Source organism: Rattus rattus, chromosome 1 (genome assembly GCF_011064425.1).
Source record: "Rattus rattus isolate New Zealand chromosome 1, Rrattus_CSIRO_v1, whole genome shotgun sequence".
Classification (NCBI taxonomy): Eukaryota; Metazoa; Chordata; class Mammalia; order Rodentia; family Muridae; genus Rattus; species Rattus rattus.
In genome coordinates this window covers 137,131,522-137,155,275 of record NC_046154.1, presented here as the reverse complement: position 1 = coordinate 137,155,275, position 23,754 = coordinate 137,131,522, and the positions used below count along the sequence as shown (strand labels likewise).

The window sequence follows — 23,754 nt, the reverse complement described above, 5'->3', positions numbered from 1 at the left end:
GTGGAAGGGGGGCTTGAAGATGCAGCCTGGACCACAGCTTACTGGTTTTTTCCCTTAATACAACACATCTTCTACTCATGCCACGAAGGCATGTGTGTGGCCACAGATCTGCTGGATATCTGGAAGTATCCTGTTTTATTTTAGACACCTGGGAAATATAAACTATCATTTACTCTCTTCCGCTGTTAATTTGTTTCACAATGCATATAAGGTGGCTGCCTAGAAACATTCATATTGTTAATCTGCATCACAGTGGGCTTAATGTATTCACTAATTTGAAATTCACCTAGAAAGAATCACAAAACTCTTTTGATGGCATATAGTCTGAGTAATTCAATGATTAATTATGAATTATTTTGGATTTGTTTACATTGCTACAAAATACTCTTTCTGATCTTGGGCATCAGTTGATTCTTAACTAATTTTCCTTTATTTTCTAGACACTCAGTAAAGATACTGTGTAAAACCAGGCCTTAGACTGTAGCTCTCAGCTGCAGTTTGCCATGACTAAGGCATCTGCTGTTCCAGCACTCGCAGACAGCAGTTTCTGAAAGCTTTTCGTACTTTAAATTTAGATGTCTTGCAAGTCTTGATGAATTGGTAAGGGAGTGTAACTTCAAAGGCCAAGTATTTTGCTATATCTTACTATGTGTAAAAATCTCTAGATGAAAAGTGAGTATTGTGTTTATTCTTCCCCGTGGCCTTCAGTCAAGGAACCTGAGAACCCCTCTTCGTGTGCTTTTCCTTTATGCTTTCTTTTTTAAACCTTTAAGTCAGTAGCCTCTACTTATTACTGTCCTGGCGCCGCCACACTGGCTGAGTCTGCAAGGCGGCTCCTCCTTGACACTAGCCTGGGCCGCCAGCAGCAAGCACTCATGACCTGGAGAAGCCACAGGGAAGCCATGCTGTCTTAGGCCTGGTGTGTCTGGTCCTTCCCATCCTGCCTTCTAAGTAAACATTCTCCAAGGTTCTGCCTTTTACCAGCTTCCTATATGTGCCGCACACTTACACTGGTCACCCCTCCCACCCCGCTGAGTCACACTCCCCTCCCTGTGGCCTTCGAGTTCCTTGCCCAGCCAGGCCAGTTGGCCTGGGGACCCTAGCTTTTCCCTCTGCCTGGAACATGCTTCCCTAGGGTACTCTGTCATATTCCCATTAGGTGTTTCTAAGTGCCGCATATGAGCAGGATGTTGATGGTATCTTTTTTTATTTTGTTTTTCTTCCTCAATTACTCACTCAATTGAATTCCAACAACTCAGTTTTTTGTCTTAAACTCCTAGAGCCTTGAATAGTATTCAACTCATAGAAAATGCTGTCAGTACTTGTTGAATGAATGAATGAACGAATGAATGAACAAACAATGAATGAATGAATGAATGAATGAATGAAGAGATTACTTGTAGCACAGACATCCTGTGGCAACCAGGATCTCTGGTCTAGCCTGCTGATTGGTGCTTACCCAGGCTCTCCCTTGGGTGGGCCTGGGTCTCCTGCTCAGTGGGCGGTTACACCAGCCAGTGCTGACATTGTTGTGCTTATGTGATTTCTCTCATTTCACTTCACATTGGTCTTTCTGTAGAATTGTTCTTGGGGTTAAATTGTCTTCTAAAAATAAAGCAGGGGTTGAAATGTGGAAGCACCTTATAAATAAAATACACACAAAAAAAATGAATGCAATTGTGTTACTTGCATGTCTGCTATCTAGTATTTAAACATATTAGCTAATTTTAGTGGGATTACCATTTTCTCTTGCTGAATACATTTTAATGCTCTCTCTATTTTTGCCAAATAAGAAAACACTGGCAGCCTTCTCTTCCTGTTTTTTCAGATACCTCCTGCTGCAGAGAGCGCTTTAAGCAAGGAAGGCTTTCCTTGGCTTCTGTCTGCATTCCATAAAATACTCATTGCCTTTTAGGTAAGTGTATGCCTTTGCTCTCATGCACTCTAAGCAGAAGTTATTGATTGCCTCTGAAACCTATGCATTGTTATATTAAGACAAAGAGCCTGGGACTTTAAGTGTTTTGCCCTCAGCCACTAAATAAATAAATAAATAAGCCGTGCTATGACCAAGATGCTGTCACCAAGCTTTCTCCTTTCCTGTCTTTATCTGTGCTGATAATTGCCATTTGTTATGGACAGTAATATTCATCACTAACCTCCCAGGTATTCAAAAGATTCCACTTACGTTCCTGGATTTGAAGACAACTTAGGAAATGAGCATCTTTGCCTCTGAATGAGAAGAAAGCTATCTGAGATTGGGGGGAGATGAGGATGTGGATCCTGGGAGATCATGTAGAAGGCTTTGCTGATGGCCATCATGAGAATCAGAGTGATGAGGACAGAGGCTAAGTTCAATTCTCAATACACAGCCAGACCTCCCCAGGTCGGTCTTTTCTCTTCCACAAACAGAGACAACACAGAAATCTTTCTGGTTCTCCTCTCCTTCTCAGACCCATTTACCCAAGGATAGGCTTGGAGGAAGGAGATAAACAGTGGCTAGATAGGAAGCAAATGGTTCACTTTCTAGAAGGACAGAGAGCTCAATGTTATCAAACAAAAATGTTAGAAAGGGTTAGAGAAACAGGACCTACCTCTCTAGTTGTATTCTGTGAGATAATTTTATTATTTGGGGAGGTCACCCAAGCATTGGGAAAGTTGAGAACCACCGTTCTAGGAGGCATAAGCATCCTAGTAAATCCATTACTGTGGGGTCTTCTGAGTCAGGATGCTAAGCCTGAGAGCTTTGGCACAAGCCATGATGTTTCAGCTTCAGCCCCTGTCGTGATCCTTCTAATCCTGTTCTCATATATGCCTATGTAATGTGTATGTTCAACAGATACCTGCTAGGAACATCTGTGCTTATGTCCCTAGAGGCAAGAAAATAACCAGGGAGCTCTGTGGAATCAGAAGAGACCTCAGATCTCCCATTCTCTGACCAAGCAGATGGATTAGTCCGATCACTTTGTCTACCATCTTATCCCAAATGTCAAATGAGAGTAACAGGAAGTCAATAGAGATATTGGTAAGGTGTCCAGATACAGATAGGGGAGAAAAGTATTTGGTATAGCGTTAGCACAAGAGAGGAGGTTCTTTTCTTTGTATCCAGCCATGGCAGTTTATTACCTTCCTGGGCCTAAGTAATTATGTGGCACTTTTTCAGAGCTGCTGATCTAGATTCTGTGTTTGGATGGTTAGAAAGATTGAGCAATGTCATTTATCCAAGTATCAGCTGAACTATGTACACCAATTCTTGGCCTTGCCTCTGGTTAATTCTGGTAGGCTCAGGTCAGTGTGTAAAAATTACTTAGAGTTGTTTTCGTAATTCTTTGCAGTTTTTTCATAAGTGACATACAAGCGTTCTTTAAGTGCTGCAAGAAACATAAGGAGTCTGTATGTTATCTACCAATTTTATTTTGCCTCTCGATGGTCCTTAACCTCTGTTCCTATCTAATCTAGTGCATTATATAGGTTTGCATCCCTATGGTTATATATGCATTCACATCACCAGTGCACTTAGAATGATGTTGGTTTAGAATAGACACTGGTTGTTTGAAATGGCTCCCTGTCCGTAGAAACTAAAAGGGAAATGAACACATGAAATGATAGGAAATAAAGTGAACTCATTCTGCTCTTTTCCTCAAATGTCTTTTTAGTTTAATTATCCCAGAACAAGAGAAGCCCTGAGCATGTGACCTACATCATTTAAAAGAGACGAGGGCCCCACTTACTAAGATGAGAGGCCCTCAGGAGGCTGCAGTTTCAGGAAACAAACTTAGAGCCCCCTTTGTTTTTAGTTTCTTAATCAAACTTAAGAAACTGATAAAGTCAGTTTCTCCTTGAAAAGTTAACATCTTCTAAATTTCTGGTGGGTAGATTATAATTCTTTCATTATGCCTATTAGATGCTTGAGAAATCACCAAAAATAAACACAGCCCTTGCGTACTTTCTGGTGTTAACTCATCCTGACTCAAACACTGTTAGTTTTTCTCCAACTTCCTCTTTTCTTTGGATTCAATGTTTCCTCCATAAAGAGCCCATGTTCCCTATGGTGACTCAGCTCCATTTCACACCAGCACCTCTGGCTTTTCTCTTCCCAGAACAGCTCTTTGCCAAGAGAATGACTCAGAGCTCAGGTTCCCCAGCAGTCAGGTGGAGTGCCCCCTGGGCCTCTCAGCTGACCTTGAGCAAGGTCTCCTCAGGAAGCAGGGCGAGTCAGCTACTGTAATGGGGCTCGTGTGCCAGCCGGAGCTTTTTCACAAGAGGGAACTGATAGGGCGTTCTTTTGGGAAAGCAGTTAAGGTTTTAGGTGATTATTCTGAAAAGGTTTCTGTAAAAAGCGGTAGATGGCAGATAGTTCATTCTCTAAAAGAAATTTCTCCTGCTTAGAACAGAAAATGTTAAGTTGAATTCTTGAGGATTTAGTACACATTTTTGTGAGGTTTAAGAATTATTGATTACAATACTGTTACCAATTAATGTATGTGACATTTAAAATGCCATTTTAATCAAGTAGACTAATTGTATTGTCTTGTATCCACAGTTGTTAATTATTCAGGATTATCTCTCATAGAAGTGGACCATGATAATATTGTGGTCAGTGTAGTCCCTGGATTCTTTTCAAGAATCCCCAGAAAGGAAAGCCAGGCAGCACTTGACCCCATAATGTGGAAATGGACACCGTGCTGCCGTAGGTGACTCATACCACATCTCTCCTTCACTACTACCCTGAAACAAAAGCCTCAGAGTCTTTTTCATGTGTAGATGAAGGGAAATGGGGCTATATTCATGAGCTCTTCAACAATATAGCAAGATACCTGGAGTAATTGATATGTAAAAGAAAAAGCATACTTTTTGGAGTGGATTGGAGTTCCAGTCTGTGATCGAGAGATCCATTATTTTTAATTAAGAGTGCCAATGGTCACTTTATCACTAAGAAGCAAAAGATGAAGAAAGGAAGAGTAGCTTCCTATAGCTCCCTGAAAATATACTCCTCTGATGGCCTAACTCCCTACTATAGAGCTGGTCACTACCCAGTGTCATACCCTGGGAATCAAGCCTTTGACACAAAGGCCTGTGGGGAACATCAAACATCCAATTCACACTGTAGCAGAGATCAAAGAGGTTAAACTCAGACTAAAGGGCAACCTTGTAATTGAACCCAGGGCTCTAATGTCAAGGCTGTTTACCCTTGACACCAGTTGATTTCCCTTCAGTAAAGGAGTAATAAATACAACAGAAAAGTTGGTTGTGGGAATTTGGGCATTGGGAATAGAATGGGAAATGGAGATAGAATGATAAAAAGAAAAATAAGGATGTGTAGTTTGGTATTAGAATGATTCCATGTGTTTAAGAAGGGAAATAAGGAGACTAAATTTAAGAACTGGTGCATGAAACTATAAGAGCATGTGCATTAGAGAAGAAGGCAGGCATGGCAGATGAAGTGGTCCCAAGCAATACAAAGCTGCTTATCTTTTCTAAACCTCCGAGGTGTCTACTGCCATTTCTATGTATGGAGGGAAAGAATGTTTTATGTACTGATGTGTGCAGGGAGAGACATGTGCAAATGACTACATAGTTGGCAAGTACTAGAGTATATACACTCCCCACTCTGCTCTCTCTCTCTCTTCCATAGCATGAGAAGGAAATATTAAAAACTCAGTTCTGCTGCATTACTCTTCTTGAACGTGGGACAGAAAGCCTGACAGTTCTACAGGTTGTATTCCATTGCCTTTGGGAAGGTCTTCTTTGTCAGTGAAGGGGATGCCACTGTTTCTATGCCTGGTCTTTATCTAACATATTCTCCAGGTCTTCCTGCCTTGAAATGCCATGTGTCAATTGTCAGCTTGGCAGAATCTAGAGTCACCTGGCAGGTGGGCATCTGGCCATGCCATGTAATTATCATTAAGATAATCGATGGAGGAAGACCCATCTTAACTGGGAGATCATTCCCTGGGTAAGGAGCAGTGGAGGATATTAAACGAAGAAGGTGAGCTGAGCACAATCATGCATTCATAGAAGTCTGTCCTTCATTGTAGACCTTATATGAAAAGATTCCAGCTCCTGCCACCATGATGGGCAGAAGAAATCCTTTTCCTTTAAGTTGCTTTTGTCAGGGTATTTTGTCAAAACAGCAATAGAAGAAACAAAAACAATGGGTCTGACTCTGTATGACACACTCACAGCTAAGTTCTCAGACAAGGAACGTTCTGTAGGACAGGTAGTGAGAAAACCTTCAAAGAGCAAGCCTCATTAAGTGACTGATCTTCATGTGTTGCTCCTTCAGACATAAGGTTCTGCAGACCCTCTTTTCTTCCCAGAAAACCCCATTACTGACTTAGCCCATCCCAGTTTTCTGCTTTTAGCCTCTACTCTCAAACTTGACCAGTTATCAATCGGAAATTTTTATTGTCTCACTCCCCTGCTCATAAGTTATTTAATAGCTACCTATGTGTTAACAAGTTTATATTACAGAACCATCGCTTGTCTAATATCTGCAGCCTTGTCTACAGTCAGTGTCTGTAACTCTCTTCTGCATTACCTGGCTCACTACAGTTAGGGAGGGCTTCTTGCTTCCTGCTTTCTCCCTCCCCCATTAACACCCCCCACCCCGTGTGTGAGTGTGTGTGTGTGTGTGTGTGTGCACGTGCACATGTGCCTCTGTGTTACCAAAATCCAAGAGTATTTAACCATCTAGCAAATCTGTAATCCATACAACACAGTGTCTTTTCAACTTAACATAAAACATGCTGATTGGTCAGCTTTCTATCTATAGCAAAATACTTGAGATGGGCTACTTATAACATAGGGCAAAGTCTATTTAGCTCATGGTTTTGGAAGACCAAAGGCATAGCACCTGTGTCTTTCCAGCTCATGTAAGGGCAGTAGATGATGGCATATCATGGCCGTATGAATTACAGGACCCATCACATCGCAAATCAGAATGAAAAGAGCCATTTAATATATAATCTCCAAGGTTTGATCCCTGTTACCTAAAGCCAGCCTACCAAAGGTCCCAAGCACTTCCAAGAGTGCCAGTCTAGGACCAACATTCATAAATGGGCCTCTGGGATGTACAGTTAGTACTGTGTGTGGTAGTACTGTCTATGTCTGTTTCTGAAATTAGTACTTTCTTTAAGCTTTTTTATGCTTTTTCTCAACCTATATGATACAATCATTTCAAGTTTTCCTTTAAAACCACAAATGTCAGGTCAAAAATATGTGCAAATGTAAGCAAGCAAGCATGGCATTCTTCTCATTCTGTGGGTTTGGCTAAAAGTCCTAACAACTTTTGAATCCTCCAGCACCACAGTGTCCTGTGAGTGTATCAGCCTCTGAAGAGGATTGAATAAGTTTGCATTTTCAGCTCAGAAGCCCTACAGAATTAGAGCTGCTCTCAATTTTTGTGGCGGACTGAATGAAAATGGCCCTCATAGGTTCATAGGGAGTGGCACTATTAAGAGCTGTGGCCTTGTTGAAGTAGGTGTGGTCCTGTTGGAGGAAATGTGTCACTGGGGGGTTGAGGGGAGCTTTGACGTTTCAGAAGTTCAAGCCAGCCCCAGTTTCACTCTCTGCCTACTGATCTGGACGTAGAACTCACAACTACCTCTCCAGTATCATGTTTGTTTTTATGCCTCCATGCTTCCTCCCATGATTGATGACAATGGACTAAACTTCTGGATTGTAAGGCAGCCCTAATTAGATGTTTTCCTTTATAAGAGTTACCATGGTCATGGAATCTCTCCACAGCAATAGAAACCCTAACTTAGTTCTGAAATGTCCATAATAGATTTGTATCTTAACGAACATAATATAGGGAACATAACTGGGGGATAATAATATCATGACCTCTGGAAATCACAGAGACTCCTGACAGCCAAGAGAGCTGCAAGTAGGACCTGAGCCAGGGTCAGGTCCACTTTGGGAGGAATGGTCTACCTCATACTTCTCTCCACAGGGACGTCTTCCAAGACCTACATTTGTACCTGCTCAAGGTAGCATTCTGTGTGCTCAGAGGCCCCTGAGAGAATGTGCAGGCCTAGTCCTGAGCATTTGTTAGTGTGTGAGTACACAGGGTACTGATCATGATCCATCCAGCATAATAGTGCATTTCTTCTGAAGCATTCTCATAAATGATAGACAGATTAAGAGTAACAAGTTGGTTTTAATTATGTTCATTAAGACACCAATCTATTACGGACATTTAAAACTAAGTTATGGTTTCTATTCCTGTGGAGAGAAACCATGACCATGGCAACTCTTATAAAGGAAAGCATTTAATTTGGTCTGGCTTAAAGTAAATTTAACAAATTGTCTTAGTAAACAGGACTTAAAATGTTAATAGGACTGATTCAGGAAGAGAGGGTGCTGTTTCTCTGTTGTCTCCCTCAGTCTCTGACAGTAGCATCTTGAGTAAAGCCCACAGCCCAGGGCTCACATTGCCAGCCCAGTGATGTCAGGGGAGGAGGGGCACCCAATTCCCTGGTGGGAAGAGAGGGGAAAATGATGTCTGAAACAAAAAAGTAAGATAAACAAAACCAGAAACCCTGTATGATTATAGGTGTTTGTCCATCAGATATAATGTATAGTTTTGAAGGCTGGAGTTTATAACAATATACCATCCAAGTTTATAACAATATACAAATATACTAGTCAATTAAATGTGTTTTGGCTGTTTTCCCCACAGGAATTAAAGCGCATTTGCGTGCGCGCGCGTGTGTGTGTGTGTGTGTGTGTGTGTGTGTGTGTGTGTGTGTGTGTGTGAGCACGTGCACGTGAACACACGCCTCAGGACAATCACCATCTTGAAGTGCTGTGCATCTGATAGCATCATGTTGTATACCTCCAACATATACAATGAAATTTACTTTAAAATAAAATCGATTTGTATGACTTGGGCCTAACCTTTAAACAAGTCAAATGGAGGAGCAATTTCAGTCCAAGTGTCAACAACAATGCTTGTTCCTGGTGTCCCTTGTCTAGTGTTTGCAGGGCTCTTGGATTGGGTGTCAGCACTGGAAAGTGGGAGCAGTGGGGAGACTCTGAATGTAGGCTCGACTGAATTCATAAATGGTTTTTGTTTCAGAATTCAGCTAATCTACAGATGTAATTTTTAAGGTCCAGTTGGCTATTTACTATGGATGCAAAAGTTTCAACTAAGTAGGATACAAAAATAATCAGATTGGATTTTTGTGGCCAGTCCAAGTTCCACAGTTGCTGTCTAACTGTAGACTGGGGGAGGTCCTGCCTCATCACACATCATAAAGTATGGCCTTTCCCACTGATTTGGAACCCATGTTGTTTCATAAGATCAGATTTGAGGAAGGTTTTTCTGAACTAAGAAACTTGCTACAGATATTGACTGTCATAGTTTGGACAGCAAATGCCATAGTTTGAATATTAAGAGTCTATGTATTGAGGTTTGCTCCCCAGACTGTGGTGGGCTATGAGGAGCTGATAGGTCCTTGAGGAAGGGGACCCTAGTATGAGGGAAAGAGACCATTAGGAATGTGACCTTGCCAAGGACCCCAGTGCCTTCCTCTCCTTAAGTGGGAGTTGTCAGTGACCTGAACCTCTTAATACTGGAGACCAAACATGGCTCCCCATTTATTAGGCTTGCTTGCTACATATTCTTCTCAGAGAGACCATGTTCATGTCCTCTGTGTCCATGGCAGTGCTACCTAGCTTTCTGGAGTTCAGATTACCTGACTTCATCTAGGCTTTCTGGTTTGAGGCTGCCAACAAAGGAGACACTTTTTGTCATAGGCTTGTACATTTTACAAAGCACTTCTATTCAGTAGCCTTGAGTGGTAAGATGTAGGGCATCTCTGCTTTGTGGATGAGGTAGTTGCATGGGTCATAAGTAGAAAAGCTAAGGTATAAGCCCATCTATTTCCATGTTCATCCCAGCTCCACAACTAGACACCTGGGTCCAGAGCGGTGCCTGCTCACCAGGAGAACTGATGAATTACATGCTGCTGATTCGTAGACCCAGAGCACCAGAGTAAAGAGTTAAGGAATTCAAAGTAAAATTTAGGGCTCCTCCAGCCCGAATTATTCTGCATCAGTCTATGTTACACACTAATTTTTCATGTCATCTAGGTTCTAGTGCAGTGGTTCTCAACCTTCCTAATACTTGTGACTCATAAAGTTCCTCATGCTGTGGTGACCACCATCATAAAAATGCTTCTTTGCTACCTCATAATTGCAATTGTGCTAGCGTTAAGTATCATAATATAAATAACTGATATTCAGGATATCTGATATGCAACTCCCAATGGGTTGTGACCCACAGGTTGAGAACTGCTGCGCTAGAAAAACCTACAGCTAAAACAAAACCACTTTAAAGTTCACTCAGCACCAAGTTATTACATCCTCAGCTTGTTAGGAGCCAGCCCAAAGGTAAAATCAGTGAAATCCAATACAGGCATGAGACAGTTGTTATTAGTGGAATATGATTTGGCTCCTAAAATTAATTTGCAACTTTTCAAAAAATGGCTATTGGCCAAGGTCAAGAGTCTTTTCCAGACATAATATTCCCTAACACCTAGTACTTAGTCTGTAGAACCTACAGTCTTTGCCTTAAAGGGATGCCAAATAAATAGAGCTAAAGACAATTTTAAGTATTTTAATCAATGCATAGATTATGCCAAAATTTATCCCTGTTCTAATACGTTCAGATTATATCTATTTCATAATTAAGCTTAAGGAATGACCATAATTTAGCTCCTTTTTTAAATCTCCCTTTAAGGTGTGTATGAGTACATCCAGTGAGTCTAGCTAAAGCAGTCTTTTTCCCCAGTATTCCTCAGCCATGAACATTGTTTGACTGATCTGATAAATTCCCAGTTCCAAATGGTGTTGAAAGTCATACATCTACTTTATAACTCCTCCAATAAAACGATGTTTCTAGACATAACTGTCTTTCATGGTGAAATGCTGAAGTGTGAATTCCACTTCCTTACTATAAAATGTTCTCTGTATTCCCTTCATTCCTGGAAGAGGTTTGGGTACAGGGATTGTTTATGGTTCTTGTTACAGGAGATTCTGAATACGGATGCTTAATGTAATAAACCAAGTGATAGTTACCTCATTTCCCGATCTTTAGAAAGCTTTATGATTGCTGATTGATGACCTGCACTGGAATGCATGTGAACCTAGGAAGGAAACTGAACATCATCTCGGAAAGATGCTTTCATTCTTGACAAGCCAGCACAAAGGTAAAACTAGGGAAAGCAATACAGGCATGAGCCAGTTGTTATTAGTGGAATAAGAATTTGCAGCTTTCCAAAAAAAAAACAGAGCTATTGGCCAAGGTCAACTGCCCTTGACAGTTTTTCTTCTTCTGACCTTGGCCTTTGGATTAGAGGTGAACATGTGCTCATTGGCTGCCTCTTAACCAAGATCCCTTGTAAATCTATGGCATTTTTGCTGTTGCAACAATTTTATACTCTACTGTGCATAAATACTTCCTCTGACAGCACAAGAAACCGATGCCATGAATATTCCGTGAGTAGCGGTAACAATTCACAGTACGGCTCTGAAGTTTTAGGAGGACAATCAAATGACCCAACAAAGGACAGAGGAGCTGAAATAAAAACCTTCATAGCTGAGCGGTTTTATCTCACATCTACTATGGGGTCTTAATACTGCCTGTCACAGGCAGCTCCTTGCACTGTCTACTGGAACCAGGGGATGTTATGATAAGAGGACCATAAAGCATTTAGTCACTTGAAGGTCGTCTGTGTTGAGGCTGTTATTTCTACAGTACTGCGGAAGTTGAGGTTCTTTCTGAACTTTGCTATTTGCATTGAGGACCTAAAGGGAGATGGCCGATGCTTTTATCCAGTGGCTGCTATTCTTCATTGTGCTTTTATATATCCAGTGTCTTCATGTCACGCTGACTTCGCCTTACGGCTAAGTGTATTTACGAGGGCCTGGTTGGGCTCACTCCTCACAGAAATGAGCAATGGCATCCGAACTCACAGCCATTGCCTACTACTAAATATCAAAAAGGCTTTTCTTTCTCTTTGATTCTTCCCCAATACAGGCTGTGATTTTGCTTTAGGATTAAATTTGCTGTGGTAAATAAACCTTAAACAAAAATAAAGCTCAACTTTATGACAATATGAAAAGGCACTCACTGAGAGAAAACTAAACATTATGCATACCTTATACATAGGCTTTGAAAATAGTATGGGGTCTGAGTTATTCATGACAGTAGTTTAAATAATTCTATATTTACTCTAGAACATAAGATGACTTTTAGAAGAAAGCATTTCTAGGACTAGAATACAGCTCAATGCTAGAGTTGGGCTAGCATGCATAAGGTACTTGGATTGATCCCCCACAGAAACAGAGGCAGACAGACAAAGACACCCAGTTTTTCCCACTATGAAGCTGCTTAGACAAGGTTGCCTTTTATATACGTGTAATGTTTTTCTGTCCTCAGACATCAATGAAGTTGGGTAGCATACCCCCAAGTTGCTAGCTTTCTTCTCAACAAATGCTTAAGTTGTTTATGCTCTTTGGAACATTCCTTTAAGCTACCTCAGTGATTTTATATCATTACCTATAAAGATGGATATGAGTCAACCCCTGGCCCCTCCCTGCCCTGCCCTGCCATATGTGTGCATGCACGTGTGCTCGTGGGCACAACCCACACTACAGAAAGCCTGGGAAGGGATACTCCCTAATTTAGTATTAGTAACAGCAATAATTAAGACATCTAATATTGCCTTTCTTAAAACATTGCTAAGATGTTCTTAATCTTCACCATGTCCCCTCTCAACAGATGAGAAAACTAGAACCCAGGTTCTCCCCTGTGATACTGTCTTCTCCTCGAGATAGGTGCGCTTTGAGGGCACAGCTGCCCCTTCCCTCTGAGGGAGGCCATCTACCCACCATGCCCTTCATTTCATGGCACCTGGGCCAAATGGCAGTGTTGTTACTCCAAAAGGTGACGTGTGAGCCAAGGCTGTTGTCCCATCTGTTACTCAGTAGCAGTTATTTTTGAAGCACAGGAGAGTCAGCGCCTTTCTTTGAAGAAGTATGGCCATGAAGAAGTCTGAAGAAGTAGGCCATGAAGGCTGCCCTCCCCACGTCAGGGTGCACGATTGCCTCCTTTTCTTCCAGCTGAGGATAGACTCTGCCTTATGTCAGGGGAGGGATGTGCCAGTCACTATGAGACATTTGTCATGAGTCCCTCATTGCTCTAGAGTACAGGAAGCTCCTAGAGGATACTGGCCACTTATTGCAGCACACATGAGGTTACATGTGTGTACATGTGGTTACATGTGTCCCATCTCTGGTTCAGCAGCCTCTCTCTTCCAAGAGTTCACAACAGAAATTTGCAATCAAGTTGTCTATAAGTCATAGCCTGACTTGAAGTAAATCAGGCATCACTGTAGCACCAGCTTACCCCAAAAAAGACATTTCTGATTCCCTAATGGGCCTTGGCAGTTCAAAGAATAGGGAAATATTTAAGATTAGGTAACTTAAATATTAATGCTAACTTCCCCATCTGACAGTCTTATAAAAATAAAAATCCTATCCAAAATTATTACTGGTACTTACCCTGAAAACCAAAAATGTAGGCATCATTTTTCCCCCTGTGTGGTCTCTGGGATACAAGATAAATGTGAACCGATCTCTCAACTGCAAAGTAGACAGTTGCCATGGAAACAGCTTACTAGTTTATAAACCCTTCTGGCTAGTTCCTGGATTTGAACTTTATACTCGTTTTGGAAAATAAAAATTCGTCTAGAATCAGACTCTGGTTTCATTTTTTAAAGTATTTATATAAAATTGCAAATATCAGGATGCTATTAAATGTGATGTTACTAACAATACTAAGGCAGGCTTACTAATACCAGGAGGACTCCCCCATTACTGTGTCTCAGTGAGACTAGCAGTTCCACATCCTTCTTTAGGTCTTGAGGAGAACATCTGGAAGAACGTAATGTTAGTTAGTTGAACTCTACTGTGTGTGCTTTTTTTATCTTTAAAACCTAACGTGCTTATGGAAAGATGTGATATTTATCACACCTGTGTCCGTGCTGGGAGTGCATACCTAGCTTCACGTTCCTCATTGACAGTAGTGTTTCTTTATTGTTCATTCCTTAATGGGAAGGCAGGAGAACTATCTCAGGAGTTGAACAGAAGTCTTCAGTGGTAGATGATAATGAATTGTGACGCACTTTAACATTTACATGTAATTTTTAAGATGAAACTGACGCTGGTCAAGATTTTTTTTTTTTTGCATAGTTTGTCTTGGAACTTGTTGTACAGACCAAGTAGGTCTGGTGGTCAAGATTTTTAAATACTAGAAATTTAAGTTCCGAATAAATAGAGCATTAAGCATAGCATTAAACTTGGGAAAGCAAGCTTCCTTTCCAGGTCTGCTCCACGCTTCCTTAATACGTGTCTCCTCTGATCTCTCCCTGCTGGGCATGTTTAGTGACCTCATATACCACACTAATAGGTAGACAGTTATTGTTATTTAATACATACACATTGTTAAAATTTACTTCTCAATAGTACTTTACTACTACACTGTAACTTGATTATAGTGGACGATGTTTCCAGCCAATAAGGCAGCCGTAATTCTAAGTTGAACAGACATGTGGAACCTAAGCACTGTTTGTACGTATTGGTTCCTGATTCCTGTAAGCTGCAAGTCTACACCGGGAGCTAAGAGGCAGCAGCCACTGTCTCATTGAGAATCACGGAACACTGGGTCCTTTGAGTCCCTGGGGAGACAACAGAGCCATACAGGGAGCTGCAGCAGGAGACGACTAATATTTTTGCTGTTTTCAAGATCCACAGGCAACATTTAAAACTTAAAAATCTCGAATGTAATGTTAATTTTACTCATTCTGTAGATCGCTGCATCATTTCTTGTTTAATTCAGTAATCGTAACTTCTTCACCAATATTTTTTAAGTGTGTTTTTGCATTAAATAAAGTTGCTAAGTAAGCCAGATTACAAATAAACCCACCACTGTGCTGGTGTAATTCACCGACCACCCTGCTTCACCCTGTTGAAGAAATAGCAGCTACAATTGTCAAAACTCGAAAATTTTTAACCAAAGATACTACTTGAAAAGAAAAGCATTGGGAAATAACAAGATTGTCTTCAAATTTCAAATAAATAATAATCTGCAAAGTAGATTGGTGTGGACTTCGGTTGCAATGCTAGAGAACTTAACCATTTTTATATAATTTGATTGTCAAAAATATTAATGTTCCCTATGTCTTACTAGTCCTTCAAAATAAATCCCAATTAGCTGATTAAGAATATGCTTTAAATGTGCCAGACAACTGGATGATAAGGTTCCTCACTGCTGGGAAGGATGTGTTGGGCAATTATCCCTTTTTGCTTATGGTACTAGCGTGTCTTCATGCTCTCAGCTTGGGCGCCTCTCCCTCTCACAGGCTGCATCCACCTGCACATTTCACCAAAGCCCCTGGTGTGGTGTGTGTGGCAGAAACCCAGATGGACGCTCAACCGTCACTGAGGCCAGGACCTTAAACCTTAGAGAGGCTGAAAACCTGAGGTGTGACCAGATCGGTGCTTTTGAAAAGCCTGTTGTGTAATCATCAGTGCAGTAAGATAGAGTATAATACTTAATACTTAAAAAAAAACACTGAATTAAAACAGTTTGCATAGCAAAGATAAACTCTTGTTCCTGTTATGGACCTATCCAGTTCTCATGATTTATGAACCTTGGAACAGAGAAGTTTGTAGTTTGTTCAGTGTATGTTTGATGGGTGTCATTTATTTCTCCAGCACCCTTGGCCTTTCCCAAACCAATCAACTTTGACAACAAATCCCTAGATAATAAACCTCAACTTCTTGGAGCTATAAAGACTGAAAACCCAGTCACAATGGTTGAGGTTTCCATCACTCCAGTGTGTAAGCCTGGCCCTCCACACACATCCGCAAAGGTGGACAGGGATTCAGGTGAGGCTTGCATTCTTGCAAAACCATCTCTGGCATCACTGCCTTAGGTGGCCCCTCTCCCACCTCCTCTGCCCTGTGTCGTTCCTTCTGGGCCTATCTTTGAAGTTTACACCCTCTCTCTCCTGCTTTCTCTCTCCCTCACCTTTTCCCCTTTTTCCTAAGCTGTTCTCCCCCCACCCCCAACTCCCCATCTCTCTCTGTCTCTGTCTCTCTGTCTCTGTCTGTCATTCTCTCTCATCCACTCTCTCCCCTCCCTCCCTTTCCTCCCCCTTCTCCTTTCTGTCTCTCCCCCTTTTTCTCTCATTCTCTAATTGTCTCAGTGAGAACTCAGTTTTAATAGAAGCCAAACTGTCCTTTGACTTGCTTTTTCTGCTGTGACCTGGGCTTCCTCAGTATGCATTTGCTAAGTAAATAATTGAAAGGCTATTAGGAGACATCTTTTCTCAGAGTACTCAGATTGCAGTCTTTGACTTTCCTAAGGCATCATCTTTCAGGGTTGTCTGGCAAAAAAAAAAACAAAAAAAAACAAAAAAAAAAAAAACCAAACATGATTGGGTCATATTTTTTGTCATGTAATTTAGAATTACCGTAGAAAGGGACACTAGATCTACCTGCTATCTCCAAAAACAGTAACAAAACATTTTCAACCTGGTGTTCAGGGTTGGGGTGGTGGTGGTGGTGGTGGTGGTGGTGGTGGTGGAGGTGGTGGTGGTGGAGGTGGAGGTAACCTGGTGTTCAGGGTTGGGGTGGTGGTGGTGGTGGTGGTAACCTAGTGTTCAGGATTGGGGATGGTGGTGGTGGTAATAACCCGATGTTCAGGGTTGGCGGGATGGTGGTGGTGGCACCTCTCCTTTGAGATTTTCATGCACGTGTTTTGACCATATTTATCCTCTCCAACTCTACCCTCATTTCCTTTCCTATCCAACTTTACATCTTCTTCCCCGACCAAAGTCAATTTGTTCTGCCCAGATATTTTTGGATGTGCAGCCTTCCACTAGAACACAGTTGATTAATCAGGGGCTCTATTCCTATAGAAAACTGACTCTTCAGTAGCTCACAGTTGCCATGCTGGGATTTGGACGGGCTTGAGCTTAAACAGATCTTACACATAGTGTCACAACCTCTGTAAGTTCATATGTGTACCCACCCTGGTGTGGCCAAAAGACACTTGTGGTCTTGTGGTTGCCCACTGCCTCTGGTTCTTACACCATTTCCGCCTCTCCTCTACACTGATTCCTAACCCTTTGGAGTGGGGCTACAGTGCATATGTCTAACTTAGGACTCAACATTCCATAGTTGCTTACTCTCCCTCTGCTCCTTGACAAGTTGAGAGGCTCTGTGTCTGTCATGGTCAACCACAAGCAGAAGTGTCTCTGATGAGGGCCCAAGGATGCCTTTATATATGATAATGATGTCGGGGTTGGTTTAGAGCACCTGAGAGAAAACCGTCCATTGAAAGACAAAGATTGGGTGTCCCAGCTCGGCTGCCTCATGACATACTGGCCTGTCAGGCAAGCTGCTTCACTGTAATCATCAATCCTCAGTTTCCCCGGGGTTGTGTGGTTCAAGAGAGATGGTGTATATGAAGAACCCAGTGTCTGCTATCATTTTCTACCTGATTTTCTTGGATGTGAGAGAATGGATTCGTTTTCAGATTCTTATTTTCATTTTTCTTATATTCAGATATTCTTTTCAATTTCAAATGTTTGCAAAGCATGGGGAGTTGGTGGTTTCTTCCTCTGCATAGATAAACAATACTCTGTTGCAGCTTGTTGGGTTAGAACAATGCATCTAGAGGATTTAAATTGCTCCTAATCATTATCTTTTGCTTGCATGATGCTAGTCTGGGTGATTTCCAGTTAATTGTGCTCTAGTTTCAATAAAAACCAGTTTCCCAACACCATAGTTCAAATTTAGCTAATGATACTGTGTGTATACAAAATGTAAACCTCAGAGTCAGCTCTTTCACAGATCACTGTGTAAACAATGATGCCTGTCCTCAGCTGTGGGTGGCGATGGCATTTCTTTCCAGACCTTGTAACCCCTTCAATGGTGGGACTGTGGTCATCTTCAGCACAGTCAGGAGTGCTGTGGCTGTGTTGCCTCCTTGTTTCTCAGTGTTGACTCGTGAACTTGGACAGAAACAGACACTTAACAAGAGAAGACTGCCGAGAGTAGGTCAGTATGGTGAGGCAGGGCAGTGGAATAAAAAAATGGTGCTTCTGGGGATGAAACTTCAACCACATTTATAGGTGCTTTTCAGTGTACTACATCTTGTTCCTAGAGACTATTGCCCAACAAGAGTAGCTTAGTGAAGGCCCAGTTATTATCTTATGAGTGGGGACTGTTGTGACGTGTCTTAGTAAGGGTCTCTGTTAGTATCTTATGAGTGGGGAATGTTGTGACATGTCTTAGTAAGGGTCTCTGTTAGTATCTTATGAGTGGGGAATGTTGTGACATGACTTAGTAAGGGTCTCTGTTAGTATCTTATGAGTGGGGAATGTTGTGACGTGTCTTAGTAAGGGTCTCTGTTAGTATCTTATGAGTGGGGAATGTTGTGACGTGTCTTAGTAAGGGTTTCTGTTGCTGCAATGAAAGACCATTGGCCAAAAAGCAAGTTGGGGAGGAAAGGGGTTTTTTTGGCTTACACTCTACATCACTGTTCTTCATTGAAGGAAGTCAGGAAAGGAGCTCAAATACAACAGGAACCTGACACAGAGGCAGGAGCTGATGCAGAGACCATGGAGGGGTGCTGCTAACTGACTTGCTCCTTGTAGCTTTCTCAGCCTGCTTTTTTTTTATAAAATGCAAAACCCCTAGCCCAGAAATAGCACCATCCACAATGGACTGGGCCCTGCCCGTGGTCACTAATTAAGAACAAATAGACAGAAACCAGTGCCGTGACTGAGCTTCCCACCAAAGGCGTCATTAGAGATAGACTTGGAGGTTATTGCACTATAAAGGGTTAAGTGGACGCTGACTATGTCTTTGAAAGGACAGAAGACCAAGTATAGAATGGATGCTCACCACATCCTGTGCACTGTGATAGGATAAAGAAAGTAGGCTCTATAGTAAGAGCACCAGTGGAAGGGGAAGCCCTTGGTCCTGCCAAGACTGAACCCCCAGCGAACAGGATTGTTGGGGGAGGGCAGTAATGGGGGGAGGATGGGGAGGGGAACAGCCATATAGAAGGGGAGAGGGAGGGTTGGGGGATATTGGCCTGGAAACCAGGAAAGGGAATAACAATTGAAATGTAAATAAGAAATACCCTATTTAATAAAGATGGAGGAAAAAAAAAGAAGAAAATAAAAGAAAAATCTACTGGCACCATAACAAAAAAAAAAAAAGAAAGAAAGTAGGCTCTATACCCACCAGCCTGATAAGAAACACACACACACACACACACACACACACACACACACACACACACAAATTTGCAATGTGCTTTGTCAATTATAATGTTTTAAGTTATCTTCATTATGTGTTCGTTATAATGACAGAACATATTTAAGAGTCACAAAAGGGTCATAATTTTGCCATTAAGCACAAATTGCACGGCTTTCATTTATACGGTTATTTTTATGCTTAGAACTTTGCAGAGACTGTAGTGAAAGATAGGTGCTACCCTTGCCATTTTGTTTCAGATTGCTAAAACACTAATTCACACATAACCCTTGGTATTTGTAAGCATTTTCAAATACACTGGTGTCTTTTTAAAGGTAATCCACTGCCTGTTGATAATGTAGGTGATTATTTCAGGGATCCTCTTAGATACCAAACCCTCTGGGAGTCACGTAAAATAGCAGTGTTTGCACGTAGCCTAATAGATGCCTTCCCATTTGTTTTAAATCATCTTCACATGACTTTTGATACTTAATGCAATGTGAATACTTGTTAAACACTTCTGTCCAGGGAATAGTAACCTGAAAAACACCTAGACAAGTTTAGTACTGACAGTTTTACCTCTGTCTGTAATGCATACTCCTCAGTTTGGAGCCATGGATGCTGGCCTCACAGACACAGGCAGGGGAGTGTAGTCACTGCTGCCTCCTGTTTACAGAGCATTGGACCTTCTTGCATTTGTCATGTTAAAAGGTCAGAAATCTAAAACTTGGGTATTCCGAGACTTGTGTTTCTGTGGAATGCTGTATAGCCTGAAGTTCATTTAGCTGCTTGTATGTCAGAGGAAGGCCTTACTAGCACAGTCCACAGGCAAATGGCCAAATGAGGCCCTATACAGATCAAGTTCCCATGACAGTTCCAGTCTCATAGGGGCTATGAATCATCAAGATTCAAGGTTCATGATGTCTTTTTAATATGTATGTAATTTTTAGTTAGTCTAAAATAACTAAATCTTATATCATTCAGCCTTATAATATATAACTATAGTCTAAAACCTCAAGATTGATTGATTTTGGAAGATGTTACCATAATGAATAATATAAAGAGCATCAGATGTTTCTAGTTTATTCATTTCTATGCTATGGGAAAGATAGCTTGATTACAGCGTGTGAGATAGTTCCCAGCACCCCCTGCACACCCATAATGATAGCACCTCATTCTACTGTGCTCCAGAAGGCCCTACACTAACAGAATGCTTGGTTGCTTGCAGCAATGCCCAGTGTCATTTGAGGAATGTCTGTGCTGTCACAGGTTGGTTAAATCACATTAAGGGGATGCCTTTTGTATGGGATCTTCCCATACTGCCTTCTTAGTGTTTACTAAAGTGACTTCCTCAACAGACAAGAAACACTGGGTTTTGGCCTCTTGTAAATATAAACTTATCGTTAGCCTCATGTAATATATTTTATATTCGCCAACTTTATCCCCCCCCATAAGACTTAAAAAGGTATTCTAAAACTTTAAATCTATTGTGAAGATTCCTATAAGGAATGGTTAAACTATAAGGCATCTCAGTAAGGAGGAAAGACTGAAGATATGAGGACTAGAAGATGTTCTCCAACACTGAGGGAAGGCAGAAATAGAGACTAGATGACCCTCTGCAGCACAGTCTCTCTCTCTCTTTCTCTCTCTCTCTCTCTGTGTGTGTGTGTGTGTGTGTGTGTGTGTGTGTGTGTGTGTGTGTGTGTTTGGGGGGGGGCAGGCACAAGACGTTCTCCAACAGGGAAGGTAGACATGGAGACAAGATGATCCCCTGCACATACAAAGGGTCGCAGACATGGTGGCACGATCCTCTGTATACCCTGAAAGATGCAGATGTGATGACCAGATGACCCTCTTGTGCTTCTCAGATTCCATTGTGCAGACTCCATAACCCAGAGCAATTTGGAGACCAGGACAAGTAGAGAACTGCGAGCTGTAGGTGCTGATATGTGAGACCTTTGGGATGTTGATAGGTGCACAGAAAGCTAATGTTGCTTTCAGACAGGTTTAATCTCAGGCTTGACTCAGACAAACATGAAGCCTAGCTTAACCTTGAATCCCATGTGGTATTTTCTGGAATATTGGGGACATTGGCTATCCTGAAATTGCTGCTGCCCTTGTCCCAAAATATCCACCACAGGGTGTGGGGTGTTTTGGTCCCACTGTTTTCCCTCGTTCATGATCAGTGACTTTCCTGGTCTCGTTTATCTGGCTTTTCATGACTCCTTAAGTTGCTCTACGTTTCCATGTACCCACAGTACCTGTCTCAGCTCCCACTTCAGCATTCACTGAGCTGTAGCGAATGTAAGAAATTCTTTTCCACTCATTTCAGGAACCCCATTACCTTTTCTGTAAGTGGGTTCTGTGTTGGGGGCGTCCACCCTGCATGGGCACACAACAGCAGATGTCAGCTCATTTAACCTTTTCAGACCCCAGCAGGGACTCATGGGGGTCAGTTCTGCTGCTGCGATTCTAGCTAACAGTGACTAGCAGCTTCAGTGGATCACTCTTCTTATGATTGTGTACAAATATCTCTAGGCAGCCCACTTCACTTTTTTATACTAGACCTTAACCTCTGTATCACATCTCTCCGTCACATTACCCCAAACATAAAGTCTGAAGCTTGGCCCACAAGTCCCTGCTCCATAAATACTTTTTTTGTCAGTGAACCAAATAAATTAGTAGAAGTTTAGGTCAGATACCAAGTTCTTAGCAGTACAGGTACCAAGAAAGGCATTAAAATCCAATTTGACAAATTTAATGTAATATTTACAAGAATAATTTTCTGCTGAACAAATTTGGCCATGGCAAGAGTCTATGGAAATAGAACTATTGAAGGCCCCAGGGTTTAATTCACTTATTAGTCTTAAAGAAAGACACACTAGCTGTTCCTAACAACAGCCCTGAAAATGGGTTTCCTTTTCTACAGTGTTAATCCTGCCCAGAGGCTGTGCTGTCTCTGGCTGGGCAGAATGAAGAGGGTTCCGTAGGAGGGCATTTGTAGGCTGGTTGGCTCACACCCTCCCCTACCCAAGCTCCACTTCCACAGTTGTAGAAGGGCTGTCCCGAAAGAAGGTTAGGAATCCTGGACAGTGGCAAGATGCCCAGGACACTTAACAGGCCAGCAGGCATTTCCAGTGCCACCAGAGACACAGGAAAGCTGTAGTATTGCCAACGCCGGCAGCCTGCCCTGGTTTCTCACCCTCAGACTAAATAACATCCTGCAGTCTTCATGCCATTAACCTGCCCTTTATGCAGCCAACTCATTAGAGTGAGCGGAGCCTGCAGCAAGTGCTTACTGTGGTTATTCAGGGTATTCATTCAAAAGCTCAGGGATGGGACCCAAGGAAGCTGTAGACACCACGTCCCCTTTCTGTGACCATGCTTCTCCTCCTGTGCTGCCAGTGAAAGCCAGGAAGACAATTCCCTCAAGTATGGATACATGAGGCCCCATGAAGACCTGAAGCTTCTATCCAAAGAAATAATTTATGATTCAAAACAAGTGGAGATTTCTTCCGCTTTTGGGTATCTTTAAAAATGTGGATTAATGAGAATTATTTATTTAGGAAACCCACCAAAGTACATGGTTCTCCATCATCCCTACTATTTTGGTGGGAGTAAGGAGTAGTGATGTTTAATCTCTGGGAGCTCTGGTTGGCTGTTATTGTTCTTATGGGGTTGCAAGCCCCTTTAGCTCCTTCAATCCATTCTCTAACTCCTCCAATGGGGACCTCATTCTCAGTTCAATAGTTGGCTATGAGCATTCGTCTCTGTATTTGTCATGCCCTGGCAGAGCCTCTCAGGAAGCTATATCAGGCTCCTGACAGCATGCACGTATTGGCATCAGCAATATTATCTAGTTTTGGCGGCTGTGTGTGTGTATATGTGTATACACACATGTGTAGTTCCATCCATTTGCCTATGAATCTCAGGAAGACATTGTTTTTGATAGCTGAGTAGTACTCCATTGTGTAGATGTACCACATTTTCTGTATCCATTCCTCTGTTGAAGGGCATCTGGGTTCTTTCTGGCTTCTGGCTGTTATAAATAAGTCTGCTATGAACATAGTGGAACATGTGTCTTTGTTATAGGTTGGAGCATCATTTGGGTATACGCCCAGGAGTGGTATAGCTGGATCCTCAGGTAGTGCAATGTCCAGTTTTCTGAGGAACCTCCAGACTAATTTCCAGAGTGGTGGTTGTTGGAAGGTTTACTGGGAATGTATGGCTATTGCCATGGCAACAGTGACCAAATGGTGTCACTGTTGGAGGTAAAGGCAATTCCTGATACCAACAGTTGTACCAGCTTGCAATCCCACCAACAGTGGAAGAGTGTTCCTCTTTCTCCACATCTTCACCAGCACCTGCTGTTGCCTGAGTTTTTTATCTTAGCCATTCTGACTGGTGTGA

General features: G+C 42.0%; 1 protein-coding gene across 1 annotated transcript in view; it reads left to right on the top strand.

Moving 5' to 3' along the window:
- Fam110b (family with sequence similarity 110 member B) overlaps positions 1–23,754 on the top strand; it is a 134,214-nt gene that overhangs the window by 72,233 nt on the left and 38,227 nt on the right. The window contains exon 2 of the mRNA XM_032906296.1: positions 1,829–1,915. The gene's annotated coding sequence lies outside the window, so the exon portion shown is untranslated. The remainder of the gene's footprint in view (positions 1–1,828; positions 1,916–23,754) is intronic.